Here is a 16343-nt window from a genome sequence, read left to right on the forward strand (position 1 = left end):
CCATGCTCTCATAGGGGAACCAGACTTTCCGTTACTTTCATTATGAGACAGGGAGACAGAGACATCCCGAAGGGCAGGACCTTGAACTGATATGCCCATACTTTTTCTCGCAATGGGAACATGACTCATCCATGAACGGCACCTCAGTGTGCTTAATGCCCAGACATGTAAGGCAGTGATCGTGACCATTACCCGTCACCAGGTTTTGACCGCATCCAGAAACTCGGGGGTGAAATGGCATCTGTAGAGACAATCCAACATCTTTACAAAAAAGAACCCATGTAAGCTTTTTTAGAGAAATTGCTCTTCATGGGGACTGGCCGCTTGAAGCACGACAAGGGCACAGTGCAGCCTGAAGTGCGCAAATCGCTCAACTCAGAACGGCCATGGCTGAATCGCCGTATCGCCAACACCAGAAGCTTCTAAGAGCACGTTGAACTCACAGCCATTTGAACATTTGACACTGGATGGAGCAGAACAATATTGTCGCTCGGCTGGTATGCATTGCAACTGCTGCCTTCTCATACTCACGCTGTGATCAACTGCAGCTGAAAGCAATAATTGCATGCCAATGTGCATTGGCTCATTTAATTTACACTTAAAGTAGATTGGTCTATCAAAGCGATATCCTAATTCGTCTGTCTCCGACGTGACATCGAGAGTGACCGACTGTATTCTGTTGTGAAATTTCTTATGCATCCCTAAATGATTTCAAAGTGGAAATAATAATAATAACTGTCATATTTAAATTATTATAATTAGAAGATTTTTTACTAATTATTTTAAATGACAAATAGTAAAAAAGCAAAAATAAAATCCTTTAAAACAACTAATAAAAATGAAAAATACAGTTGTGAGATCTTACATAGCATGTGAAGTACAATAAAAAGTGACTAATGTTTGACAGTTAATTTAGTGTTTAGTTTTATAAATACATATTTCCCATCTATCTGTCAAAAATTACTGTTTTTTTATCAGTTAACTGTTAATTAACTTTATATTCTCGCGCATATATCTTGTGATAGTTCCAATACTAGATGAGTAACAAAAGACGTTTCTAAAGTTAGAGACTGAAACTCTTTGTATTGAACGCTCTCGTCTCAATGAGAAACAATGGCACTGCTTTCTTCAGCTCATTACCCCTCTCTCTTTTCCCTTTCTTTTCTACATTTCTGAGAGCAACATCTATAAAACATTTATCAGCATTACCACTGCAAAGCAGTGTGGCGCATTCACACCTTGGACAAATTTATACACAGACGAACACGCCAACGCACGGTCCTTACCATATAGATACAAACACACACACAAATCCAATGAACTATATTTCACTGTTCACACACAGACATTCATTGTTATTCTACTATGATCAAATATGCACATATACTCAACAGAGTCTACTGAGAAGCTCATCTATAATCTGTCTCGCTCTCCACCACACACACGCATGCTCATAAAAGTTAATGCACGCTTGCTGCAGTCAGGATGTTAATTCATTGGTCCCTGTAGACTCTTACTTAAGGTAAGGTTTTAAAGAGGGGAAGATTAGCTATTCATGCACACAAAGACAAGTGGCTAATCTCCCCCTCCCCGTTCGCTTTGATTCCTGCCTCCTTCCATAATTCATTGGCGCTCTTCCGTTCCTGCCGCCCCCCTCTGGGCCAGGTTTCTATGAATAGATGATTAGGACGTCAGAATCAAAAAATCTGATGAAGAGTCACAAAGTGCAACACAGTTTCTGTGACGAGGGTGCATCGATGTGCCGGGTCCTCCCGAGATGTTTAGAGGGTGTTTGTTTGTTGCATAGGGTGGCCAGATTTCAACCGGGACACATGGGGGGTGGAGAGAATCCCAGTGAATGCTTCAAAGATGTAGTTTGTTTTATTGAAACATTGCCTGTAAAAGATTCAACATTGGCTCTGTCCATGTATTAGTGAGCTGACTTGATGTGATTGATTTCAATAGAATTTGGTTTAGAGAAAACAGTGCAATGTTCTAAAAAGTGCAAAAATACATAAGACACAAATTATGTGTTTTAACAGAATTAAACTATTTCTTTCTTTCTTTTTCAATTAGTTTCAGTACTAAATCATAGATTTCTTCATTAAGCTTGTGTAATGCATTATAGGATTCCCTTCCTCAAGAAGGATACTTGAGATGCTTTTTAACTAAAAGAAAGTATTGCAAATTAAAGGCAGCATAACTGTTTCGACTTGTTTTCCAGTTAAAATATCTAAGATGCTTAAAACAAGACCGGTTTACTTGAGGATTGACACTGCATAACATATAAATGCTTGTTTCCAGAGAATGTATCTTTATTATGGGTGTGTTTTGTTCAGATATTTTCTCTTCTGTTAAGAAAAAACTAGTTAAAAACAAGTAACCAAATCTGCCAGTGTAGTAAAACAAAATGCCCTTATATTCAAGAGTCTTAGAAAACAAGTCTTATTAAGTTATCCTTCTCAAGAAAATGTATCTTGTCTAAGGAGCATTTTAGATAATTTAACTACATAATTACACAAACATACTCAATAGGAATATGATTTTTACAGTATAAACAACTTAATACGTTTCTGAACCTAGTTCATGTTTCATAAAATTGTATTTGTGCATTTTAGACCACTGTTAGACCGCTTATAAACCTAAACATGTAACTTTTGTAACTGTTGAATATAAAATATGGGGCCGGGTTGTCCTCCTCAACATCTATGATGGTTAAGGACCTGCATTGAAGACAAAACCTTTTCAGTCAGTCAGCCTCACAGTGGAAACTGGGACATATTTAAATTTTTTAGCAAACCATCCAGACACTGTACTTTGTACAATGCTCCACTAAACCATGTACAGAAATGCAAAGCATATTCATGCGGCCTCAACCCTGCTGACTCAGGTCGAAAGGCAGGAACTGTGTGAATTACAGCTGCTTGGGTGTGAAGTAAAGTTAGCTATACATGAGCATCCAATCACATCTGGCATAGTGGAGTGCGATCAACACAATGAGGACATATTCATATCTGTGGACGAGAACTCAAGCTACTAAACACAGTAGGTTTGCGCATGCTATATATTTGCGATTTATTTTTGTTAACACCAATATTTTTGTCCCGTGAGGTCGACCCTAAAAGTCAATTTACTTAATCAATTCAACTGTAAGAGAAGAAACATGACTTAAGAATCATGTTGACCTAAGCATCATTGTTTATCACACAGACTACAAGCTAAAGGTAACCTGCTTGACCATGTTCTTTAAAAGAGCACTTTAGGGTGTATAAGCTGTTTTTTTTTTGTTTTGTTTTTCCAGCAGGGATGAAATACAGATCCAATCAGGCTGCTTGTGTGTTCCTGTGTTGGGCCGGTGGGGTTCTGAGAGTCTCTTTAATGCAGTACAAGCAGTGATCGATCCGCTGTCTGCTCCCTACATAGAACACACTATTCCCCTGACTCCTATTACAAACACACTTATTCTACTCATCCACCTCCAACCGAGCCAACACAGAAAGAAAGAAAGAAAGAAAGAAAGAAAGAAAGAAAGAAAGAAAGAAAGAAAGAAAGATTAAGCTCCCAGTGTCCGTGGGTGTTCGCTTTACCTGTTGGACATTAATCCAGTAGCCGATGATTTTGTCCACAGCGCCAGGCTCATTCTGTGTCCACTGTAGGATGTAGGAATAATTGTTCTTCAAGGTGCGAATGGGGTTTGGAGTGTCGTAGTAAAACTCTGCATTAAACGGCTGAGCTAAATGAACAAACAAACCAAAACAGAGTAAGACTAATTAGTCAAATACTTTAAAAAGATAAAGTACTACCATCTTAGCCATCTTATTTTGCAATGAGGTAGTAAGTTATTTCCTGTAAATGTCCAATGCTTTCGATTCATTTCAACTGAAGTAAACTATCTGATCTAAAAACTGGCATGTTTATGATTATGAAAATGCATTAAAATAATTTGATGACAAAATAACAGTTAAATAACAGCAAAATCAAGCAGCATAATGGACTGTTAAAGATATTTGAAATATAAGGTGGATCTTCAACAGAAATAGCAGGGGTTTTTATTCTAGACATAGCTGTTACATTAAAGATAATGTGATAAATTTGTTTGCCATTCTAGGTATGCATACTTAATTGTATTTTATTATTGCAGAAAAAAGCCATTATTGGGGTCATGACCCACCGGGTGAGAACTAATTATCTAGAGCATCAACGAAAGACAAGCATTTCATTGAATAAGAACTGTTTAATTTAGTGTCACCAAACAGAAATTGCTAGAATAAATATTTTTAAGATTTTGTCTTGTGCCACAGATGTTGGATAAATTATATATTTGAAGTCTTTTTTTTTTACTTGTAAGCAGCTATGCTGTGCTGAAGTCAGTTTTTATGTTTTTGGCCGTTACTATGTCCCTTAAAGGAACTTATGGTAACCATCATTTAAACCAAGATACAGTAGAAATTTTACAACAAAAAAAAAAAAAACACTACATTTTGAACATTCAGAAATAAAATTTTCATAACTTCTGAAAACATTGTTTTGTTAGCTGGGGTACATTTCATCAGAATTGCTTTTCATAGTAATCAGAGTAAGGACAATAGAATGCTAAATGTTGTAACACAATTCCTTTTACCATATTACCAAATCTGTATTTTGCATAGCAGCTAGGCTTACAGTTTAACAGCAGTCATATTAGAGAGGGGTGATAGAACTAGCTGATAGCATTAGCACCCCTCAGCTGTCACGATGTGCTGGCAAAGCTAAAGATAAGACCCTGCTGAGTAAAAAACTTTCCAAGTCTGCAAGACGGCAGCCAGTGTTTCTGGAAGTGTACTGTATGGTGCCACATCGCCGTCTGGCCTTTCTTGGCAGATGTCTCCAGCACATCAGCAACTAGCGTAGTAGACGCAAACAAAGATGGCAACTCAACTGTAAGGAGTAAGTGACGAACAAAATATGCTAATGCTCATTTTAATGCTGTTCACTTTCCAGCAAAGCAATCAGAAATGATTATGTAATCCCATATGGAAGATCCAGTTTAAATCAGCTTGATAATAGTGGTTTCATATGGTTTAATTGGTCCAAGCTAGTCAGCTGTGGGCTTTAAGTTATCCACACTGGTTTAGGTAGTTGTAAAGATGTCTGAAAGAATTGTTCTTCTGAGTCGGGTCAATGAATCAGTTGAACAAGTTCACAAAACCCATTTCTTATTTCATAAAGGTTTATATTAAATTAATTCCCTTATTAACAAATAATAAACCATGTCGTTATGTATTGGAAGGCCTTACCAATGAGCAGTGGTCATCAGTCTTACTTTTCCGATTCAAATTAGATAATTCTTGCTAAAGACAATAGTTAGATGACTAACTTGTAAGACTACTAACTGTCCACCTTTACTGGTATGACCCGGATTTCTACAGAACAGGTCAAATTTAATAAACCAGACTGCTTGTGCTCAAACAACAGGAATAACAAGACAAACTAAATATGACTTCCGACTCTTGACAAAGTTTGATAACTGTCCTATAGCAAGACTAATAGACCCAAGGCTACAGGAAAGTATTTCTGTAAAATACAGCACCCAACGCACATGTAGGGTTTTTTTTTTTTTTACAACTCACCAGACACAATGAAGGTGCAGGTTGAGGTCCCGACTCCATTGCTCACTCTGCACTCGTAAGTGCCATTATTAGTGGTGTCTAGTTTAAAGCGAAGCTGAGGGACACTTTGAGGGTCCACCGTTGGGGTTCGAATGAGCAACCCATTACGATACCAGCGGGCGCTGGCAATTCGGTTAGGATTGGATTTGAGAATCAAGCATCGGAGATTGACTGTCGAAAACGTTTGAGAACGTACATCCAGCAGGACTGGATCCACAACAGGAGGATCTGGTGGAGAAAAAAGACTATTATAACTTACTGGTATTCATCTGATTGTTTCTTCTACATTTTTCGGTGAATATTTTAGGTACAATTATAATTTTACAAGTCATTTTTCATCTGTTGCATCTGTTTTGGTTTGCTGTGCTGACATTGTGACTTCTATCACAGTTCACTTTTTGGTAAAATGGTTCTCAAACAGCATTTTTTTCTTCACTAACAGGACAAAAATCAATTTAAGGAAAAGAACAGTAATTGAACGGACCACTATTGAGATTTTTACTGGAAACGAAGCCCCAAATAAACCACACCAAAGCACTTAGGACACAACACTTGAACCCATCGCACATGCCGATGACGTTCAGATGACATATTGCAAGCTACTACCTGAATCAATAATATGGGGTCCACATCGCCTCAGCTAATTGCACGGAATCAATCTATATAGTGTGCTAGAGCTAGTGACTTATTGCAGTCTACCAGGGTCTGGTTAGACACTCTGCATGTATGAAGGGATGTGACTGCAAATTAGCATCAAAGCACCTCAGGCATACATCAACAGAACATTACTGTAACTAATAATGTGCAGAAACTGTGACAAAGCATCAGGGTGTAATTAACTTATGAACTTGAATCAATGCTTTCGATGACAATATAATTAAAAAACCTTATTAGCTTCAGACTGATTTACAAACTCGTTGGTTGTACATAATGTAAACTTTAACAGACGATCCTTTGAAATAGACATCCAACATAACATTCAGAATGATTATCATACCCGTTTTACAAGATCCAACCAATTCCTGATGGATAAAATAAAATGTTCTTTACCGTTTCACTTATATAAATATAAACATGACATATAAATATGTCAGAGTAAAGATTGTTTATATATATATATATATATATATATATATATATATATATATATATACAAAAACATTTCTCATTGTTTAGTGCATTAAAGAAGCACACAGGGTCAAAATTGATTTCACTGACTTGTATTCACATTAATTCAACCATGCCAAAATGATCACAATGAAACCCATTTAAAATCCCCACAAGGTTCTCTGGTTTGTGCTTTGGAATTGAGACAAAGAAAACAAACAGCGTGGGAGAGAACTAGAGCTCCAGCCAAACCACTCTGTAAGTGGCACAATTCTTTGGAGCAAAAAAACTAAACAAAATAAACAAATAAAAAAAAAACTTTTTAATTATTAAATTATTTTCATTAACAACAACAAAAAGAGTATTTGGCTGTATCCCACATTTTTATAATAATTTTATATTTTAAAACGAATTTGATACATTTTGTATATTTATTTTAAATGAAAAATTAAATGTATTTAGACTTCCCAAATGTTGCTAAGAGTTTAGGCAAACTTAAAAAAAAAAAGAACAGAAAGGCACTGGTGCTAGTAACGCCAGGGTCATGGGTTCAAATCCCATGGAATGCATGAACTTATAAATTATGCATATTCATTATGCATGATGAACTGAATAAAACAGCTCATATGATATTTTGTTGGACTTTTCCGAAATGTATCTTCTTTTCATGATTATTTGTAGATGAAGAAAAAAATGCTATGTATTTAAAATATATAAACACGGTGAGCAAAGAAAGCAAGAAAGACAGACCCAGACATGACAGAAATAAAAGTCAAGTTGGGAAACGCATAACAAAAGGTGCCGTGATCGATACTGTATAGTACAGAGCATTATAAATTCCCTTGATGTGACGGCCCGATCATCAGTGTTGCATTCCAACTCTGTTTGTGAGAAACATTTATCTGAGCTCAACAGGAAGAGGTGATTTTCTCTTATCTATTCCCATAATGAAGTTTACACCAGATTATTTTAATTTCACAACACAACAGTTCCCATAAACAAACTATAATCATCCGTCTCATGTGAGAGGACATGTGTCTGTAACCAAACATCATGAAATTCAGCCACCCAATAACACTCATAAATATGAGAGTGAAGATAAAACAAACTCAAAATAAAGACACAAGAGAAAACATATACTGTATGCATATTAAACTATAAAACTATAAAAATATTCCTGTCATTTTTCATTAAAAGTAAAAAAAGAGGAGAAAATTGAGCATACATCGGTATTGATCTTTTGTGAACACAATTATTAAGTCAAATAATACAATAGTTTCATAAAATGTACTCTATCTAAGATGGAGATGAGTTTGTTTCTTCAGAATCGGAACAAATTTGAAAAATGTACATAACTTGTTCACCAATAGATGAATATCTGGAATGGAATGAATGGATATCTGTTCAAAATGCTGATGAAAACATCACAATAATCCACAAGTAATCCACACAACTCCAGTCAATAAGTTAACATCTTGTGAAGCGGAAAGCACTTTATTTGTAAGAAACAAACCCATCATTAATACTGAATGCTTCCTGCAGTGAAAAGTCCATCCTCTTTTTTCCCCTCAAATCAAAATTCACCAACATATTTGTTTAAACTATTTTGGACTGTTTTTGCTTGTAAACTATTCTTGATCCATGCATATTTCTCTCCTGATTCAGATGAGATGAGTTGTGTTTTAGCAGGAAGCAACAATTTGAAGTGAAAAACATTTGATAGTGGATTTGTTCATAAACACGCAGTTTATGGATTACTAATATTATTTGTGTATTATATTGTGATGTTTTTACTTGCAGCTGTTTGGACTTGCAGACTTCATTTTGACGGCACCCATTCACTGCAGAGGATCCATCAGTAAGCAAGGGATGTAATGGAAAAGTTCTCCAAATCTGTTCTGATTAAGAAACAAACTCATTTAAAGCTGTGGTAGGGAACTTTTGTCGCTCTAGCGGTTAATAAACAGAACTGCTTGCGTCTTGCGGAAGAACATTGTAGCCGGAACTACTTCTCTCTGTTTATGTCTATGAAGAATCACAAAGGTACTGGGTTACTCCGCCGAGGTACCCCCGAAGCAATCTAAAATAGTCTGAATATAAACACTTATTATAGGTGCACCCTAGTGATTCAGGACAAGCCAAAAACACGGTTTGGAAAATGGATTCATTGTGTACTCGCTTATTATATACATTTTTCTACATTTTGAACACTAACAAAGTTACGGACCGCAGCTCTGATTGGTTATTTTTTACCGGGAGCGATGGAGTTTCTGCAAATGGCAATAGGAGGCAAAGCCAGAGGAGCTTGATTTTTTTCACAGATTATCTGTCTCATATTCTACTGTCAGGACATAATGACAGGTTTAATAAATATGTAAAAAATATTTTTTTTACAAAAGTTCCCTACAGCACCTTTAAATCTTGTTTGCCCTGAAGGTGTTTCTTGAATTTTCAGGAAATTTTAATTTTCACTTTAATATTATTAATCAAGAGTATATTACTGTCATAATTTTATTTTTTATATAATTATTATTTATATAATGTGCAAGGTTGTGTGTGCGTGTGTGTTTTCAAATATTACTTTTTTTAATTAAATATGTATAATTGCAAATGTATTTTAAAAAAATAACATTTTCCATAATTAAAAACATACATTTTTAATTAAAAATATACATTTATAGTATTTTAAATATGAATGTATTCATAGCAACAGATACTACAAATGGTTCATGATTTAAATAATATATCACGGTTTTTTTTAGAACAAGATTGTTCTTGACAGGTTTAGTGAGATTTACCCTGCTAGCCTCTGGATGCCTCTCAGTGAAACATGGTTCATTTTCAGGCAGACGCTGTCTTTCTCTCCTGACACAGAAAGACAGGACGAGGTGTTAGACAGCATCCCCCTGTCTCTAGCTCCAGAGAGACAGACAGAGCCACCTGGCTCATAAATCAGACCTGCTGTAGGATGAAGCACAGCGGTGGGCTCCATCCTGCAATCCTCCACATTAGCTGGGCCCGTTACGCCAGCGATATTGACGGCAGATAGAAACAAAGGGACTGAGGATGTGAGTGTAGACTTAGATGTGTGGGGGAGAGGGTGATTCATACAAGCTCTTAATGAAGCTATCACTCATTTAGCTGCAACACAGCATTCTGGGATTTCTCTGGCCATAAATCCTTCCCAAGAACTTCAATTTGTTCACAGCATGCCCTGCGTTACATGTTTCAGGATATATTGTGTTTAAGTCAGATGCACAGCATTTATACTTCGTTTCTGAATGTATGGGCTGTGCACATTCATTGACAGTGCTGTTAAATAACAGTATAAATCATGTAGCTGTTGTCTTCGTTTATCATAATTGATCACAAGCCGAGCAATGACATGCTCCGCTCACCTGAGACAAACTCGTTTACCTAAACGCTGTCTGCCAGACGGGAAGAGACATATACTGAAACAACCCCTGTCACACAGAATATGATAACAAAACAGCATTTGATCAATAAAAATAATCTAAAGAGATACTGAAATTTGTTTACCGGTATAGCAGAAACATTACATTCAAGCCTCTTAAAAGTTGTAAATAAAACAACAATTGAGTACATTTCACTATAGTTTGTCTATACCAAAATTTCCTGTGCTGTACTGAAAAACAGTTCTGGGTCAAAAATGACCAACCTATATATATATATTGAATGCGTTTAATGTCTGTTCTTTGTAATTATCTGTAAAATGTAGTATTTGTAAGCGAAAGTAAATCTTACACCAATTTTTATTAAAAACTTTTCAGTGCAGGACAATCAACCTCAGTTCTCCTAGAATAAACCGGGCACAATGGTAATGGTTCACGGCCCGAACCTTGTGGGGCTTGAACCACCAACCACCCAGTTTTCCTGACCACAATGTCACAGCTCGAAAAAGCTCCCTGCATTCTGTGATGCTCACGGTCAGATGCTCATCCTGTGCAGTGAATGGTCCGACGCACACTTAAATTCAGCTCGTCCTGTAATCACATGGTGCATTTTGAAGCAACACAATAAACACAGGATCCATTATGAGAGCGTAGAGTGCTTTGCTCTGCTAATGGCTCGTGTGAAAAGGGCTGATGCGCATTGAGTGGTTCGGGGTTTAACCAGTCTATCTTTTGTGCGGTTGTGCGCAGCTAGAGCACTAATGAATTCAAGGCTTTTTAGTTCGGCACTTACAAAACGTGCTCCACGCGGGCATCATAATGCATTATGAAAACTCTAAACGCATTAACACTCCCGCCGGCCCTCAAATGCTGCATCTAAAAATAGCGGGATCAAAATCATTGATAATGGCCCATTGGGTCTTAATGGAAAACGCGTGTCACTTTGGCTCGTTTGGTCGTGCGTTCGGAGACTCAATCTATCCTCAGTCAGTGGATCGCATTACAATCAAGATTAAAATCACATTAGAATGTGCGGCACCAAATCAAATCTAATCACGCCATCGATCGAGACAATTTCACGATAGACTTCATTACCGTTGTCCTTTCTCAGGCAGGCATAGAAGTGCTTATGTATGAGACGCTCTGGGATGTGTCCAAACCGTGTCAATTTACAAATAATGTGCAATGTGTTCGATTGGCCTGGTCGACTGACAAATAAAATCCTTCTGTGATTTATAGAAAGGCTAATGCGGGACTTCCTATAAAACACTTTGGATAACTTTTGAACTTTAAATCCTTCAAAAGGATAGTTCACCTTCAGTTGCCGGTCCCCACTTACTTTGATGGTGACAAAAAAAATTCTATGCGAGTCAATGGGGACCAAATAAAGGTTAACTATCCCTTTAAGCATTTACAGTTAAAACCACAATATAGTTTGACTATGTCCTGTTCAATACAGGTAGTGACCAAAACAATTAGCCAACTTAGTATACTTACATTGTTGTTCACAAGGCATTTTACTTCTGCAAGCAGACAAGCTTTTGAGTATGATACAGGATATTAGGGGGCGGGGTCTGATTTTATTCACATCAATAGTCATAATACAAACCATTCCAAACTTTGGGGTCAAACTTTTGAAAGAAATCAGTACTTTTATAATGTAATTGCTAAAAAAAAGTGACTGCAAAGACATTTAAAATATATATAAAGGGATTTTTATTTCATATAAATGCTTTTCTTTTAAACTTTTGATTCATCATAAGATCCTGAAAAAAAGATATAATTTTCCACAACAATTTTAATGACTAAAAGATTTTTAATAAATACATTTACTAAAATAATAATAAACGATTTTTGAGCAGCAAATCAGCATATCAGAATGATTTCTGAATGAAGTAATAATGCTGTAAATTCAGCTTTGCCATAACATTAATTTAATCAAATTACATATTGAAATTACATATTAAAACAGAATATTTTTTTCTATAAATTAATACTATTTCACAAAATTACTGTTTTTACTGTATTTTTTATCAAATAAATGCAACCTATAATAAATAAAAGATAATAAATAAATACATAAAAATATTTCTAAAAAAAAAATCCTAAGTGAAATCGACCAATAAATAAAATAAGTGAAAGTTGACATTTTTTAAAAATCTTACAGAGCCCAAAATTTGAATGGTAGTGTAAATAAAATAAACAAAAACGAAAAAGTCAAAACAAGTTTTTTATAAAAAGTTAAGACATCTGGAATTATTGTGCAAGTCATTATCTAAATATAACATAGATATAAGATATTTAGGTTACATATTTAAATATTTGCCATTTTAAGAGCTGCCTGCCAATCATTTTGAGTGTTCACAGGTCAACCATAAATAAGAAGCTGCTGACAAAGAATGTAATAATTTATGCAGATCATGGGGGGAAATGCTATTTACTCACTGCTTACTTGTAAATCACTTTAATGTAGCTAGCTACTTCTAGCTTTAGCAGTGGTGAACTTTCATTTCAAATTAGTTCCCCTTTTAAAAACTTTGTCTGATAACTGAAACACTTACATTCTACGTTGAGCTGCACCTGAGCCTGTCGGCGTTTGATGTTTAGGCCGTTGTAAGGAGCGGTTTGGCAGCGGTAAGCTCCCATCATGTCCCGTGTCACATTGGTCAGCCGCAAACGTCCATCACGTGTTTCCACCATCCAATCCCCCGACGGCATGGGCAGGTCCTTGTTTGCACGGGACCACAGAACGGGTGGGCGGGGCTTACCATCGACTAAACACACAAGCTCTGCGGTCCCGCCCTCACTGACATTGACCACACCTCCTCCGACTGGAACACTCAGAACAGGAGGAACGACTAGAAAAGAGGAAAACAGTCATAAGAGGAGATTTTATATATATATATATATATATATATATATATATATATATATATATATATATATATACATATAAATATATATATATATATATATATACATATATATATATATATACATATATATATATATATATATATATATATATATATATATATATATATATATATATATATATATATATATATATATATATATATTTATTTTTATTTTTATTTTTATTTTTATTTTTTATTTTTTTGGTATGTTTGAAATTCTAAATAATATTAAATTATAGCTAATAAGTAAAATAAAAAAAAACATTTAAATCAAGATATAATATAAGAATATAAGAAATAATATCCAAAGATTTGTACTTTTATGCGATACTGCTTACTCATATTTGTAGAATTTTTTCATCCAAACTTAAAAAAAATAAATAATAATAATTAAAGAATATAATTTTATTCAATTAATTAATAAACTAACTCAAAATTATTTTTCTTATAAACAATTGTGCAAAACAATTGAAAATCGAAAATAATAAAAATCTACTACTCAATCAGTGTTGCAATGTAATGCTGCAGTTATTTTTTATATCACTTAATCAAGGCCAGTTGGCAGGTTAACAATGTATAAAATTCTGATGCAATATAAAATAATATATAAGAAAATATAATCAACAGCTTTTTTTAAGACAATACTATGTTAAATCTAATGGTCCAACACTAAAACAAAAAAAAAAACTGTCAAAATAATGGCCATATATGATGGACAGATTTCAAACAGTAGGACAGAAAGATCATAAAGCGAGAGATAAAGCGCCTGTCAGATGATACGACTGATCATGTTAGGTACTGCAGTCAGAAACAGAGAGTAACCCCAGTGAAGGTTGAAACTTCAAGAACAAAAAAAAGAGGAGAAACTCAGGAAAAAATAGCATCCTGCTGAGATGAGAGAGAGCAGATCAGAGGGGACTCAAATTCATGAGGGCGTCTGTATTTCCCAGAATTCAACAGTTTACTACCATCAACCCCGCAGAATGGCCATTCCCACATTATCACTGTTTACCCATGAGGCATAAGTTTAACATCTCAGATGGGTGAAAACTACTCAATAAACATCATGTTATATATCATTGTATGGATTCACACCTCCAGCCCAATACTCGAGGCTGCCTGGGAAACACAGCCGTCACTTCCGGATCAGAATCTGCGGCGGTGGTGGCAGCAACATCCGAATATTCATCCTCGGAAGGCGATAGCTTATTCCTCAATGCTGCAAACAACATCTGATCCTCCAGTGGTGCGCTGAATGAAACTATGTGACCAACAGGAGCCGGCCAGCAAAATTACTCGGGATCCCCACAGTACATTCACTGTGGGAGGAGTGAGAGGTCCGCGGGGACATCCCAAAAGAGAAGCTCTCACTGTGACCCTCAGGTGGGGGCCTGCTCGTGACAAGGAAACCAGAGAGGCGATATCGCAGCGAAGCCATGCTCATACGTTTGCAATGAACACATGAGACATCCACAGACATAGCTTCAGCATGTTGGATGCCCAGATACTTAAGACAATGCATGTGGCTGTCGACAGATTACATTAGGGGTGCACCGATCAAGATCGGCCGATCATTAATGCGCATCTCATCAGTAACGCCGGTTCTCTAATCAGTGGTAAATTCCATCAGGTGCATGATTTCACATTGAGCAGCTGTTACTACACAGAGCCATTGTTAACCGACTAGCTGCGCAAATAAACACTGATAATGAACGTGGATTTGCACAGCTAGTCAGTTAACAATGGCTCTGTGTAGTAACAGCTGCTCTATGTGAAATCACGCACCTGATGGAATTTACCAAATATTGCACCCCTAGATGACATGTAATGACCACAACCAAAAGAACACAGATGCAACGGTATCTTTAAAAAAATGCAAACCTCCCATGATGAGAAACTACTCTTTTAGTTGAAGCACCCAGGGAAATCGCTGTTTGTGCCATCACAAGAACCATAAACAGCTTCTTCCAGAAAAAAACTAAAAGGCTTTATGGAGAAGAATTCATTCACCAACTCGGCTCCAAAGCAAAAATCTGATGGATGCACTTGTCACCTACTTATACCCATATGCACAGGGAGTGGCTCAGATATGATAAATCCAATAGCTAAAATTCATTGGCCGTTTTCTCTGAAAGTCGGAAGTGGACTGGGGCTCTCAAGTAAATCCCCTATGTCGTCATGACATAACTCAAAGATAGATAGATAGATAGATAGATAGATAGATAGATAGATAGATAGATAGACAGACAGACAGACAGACAGATTGATTGACTGATTGAACAGGACAAGTACAATATGTATTATGCCAAAGTCAGTTTGAACAATTGTAAACACTGGAAAGAAAACAACACTCATCAAACCATTTCATGGGGTCTTTCATGTTTGTGAGCAAAGAAAATCCCATTTTAACAAGCAAACAACATCATCGGCAACTAGCAGAAGGAGTCGGATCAAAGGGCCGCTTCACAGTACAAGCACAAGTAAGGACATCAAACCCTGCGAGTCTTTAGTATTACAATCAGAGTCTCACCGCTGCTCTGCGTGATGTTCACGTCCACTCGCAGTTCAGGAACGCTGCTCCCGGGGAAGTTGGCTACACAGCTGTAGGTGGCCTGATCTCTGAACTTCATGTCCACGATCTCCAGGCTGCTGGTACCGGGTGGCATGTCTGGGTCGCTTCGTAGCACGATGAGGCTGTCGGTCGGGAAGATTAGAGCTCCGTTCTTGTACCAGGTGTAGTTCACCTTATCCTGAGGCTGGGCGTCAACGTGGCAGGAAAGTTTGAGGTCTCGACCCATCTGTATGCTCTCGCTGTCTTTGTTGGAGTCTGGCGTGATCTGGAACGTTAAGTTCTTCATGGCTAATGGAGAGAGAGAAAGGATGACATGGTGATCATGGTGGAAGGAGCATTTAGGTTATAACTAAACCCAATCCTAGAACTATCAATTCTTTATTCACCTTTATTTAGGTTGATAACTAAAACTATATAAAATTTAAATATGACTCAAATCTAATAAAACGTAAAAATTAAATCTAATAAAACGTAAAAAAAGCCTTTTTTTTTTACTTAATTGAATGTTTCAAATGTTTTAAAGCTTTTTCTACCAAACTTAAATAAGCTAATGTACTGTACTAGAATTACTCAAAATAAAATGGAAATTAAAATGCATTAAAGCTATATGATAAATATCTATGTGTGTGTGAGTGTGTGTGTGTGTGTGTGTGTTTAAAAAAAAACATACAACAAATGACAAAAG

At 36.3% G+C, this 16343-nt stretch overlaps 1 pseudogene; it reads right to left on the reverse strand.

Moving 5' to 3' along the window:
• Positions 1-16343, reverse strand: part of LOC113099225 (MAM domain-containing glycosylphosphatidylinositol anchor protein 1-like) — a 142710-nt pseudogene that overhangs the window by 52824 nt on the left and 73543 nt on the right.

The sequence above is a fragment of the Carassius auratus genome, unplaced genomic scaffold (genome assembly GCF_003368295.1).
Source record: "Carassius auratus strain Wakin unplaced genomic scaffold, ASM336829v1 scaf_tig00216891, whole genome shotgun sequence".
In the NCBI taxonomy this organism is placed as follows: Eukaryota; Metazoa; Chordata; class Actinopteri; order Cypriniformes; family Cyprinidae; genus Carassius; species Carassius auratus.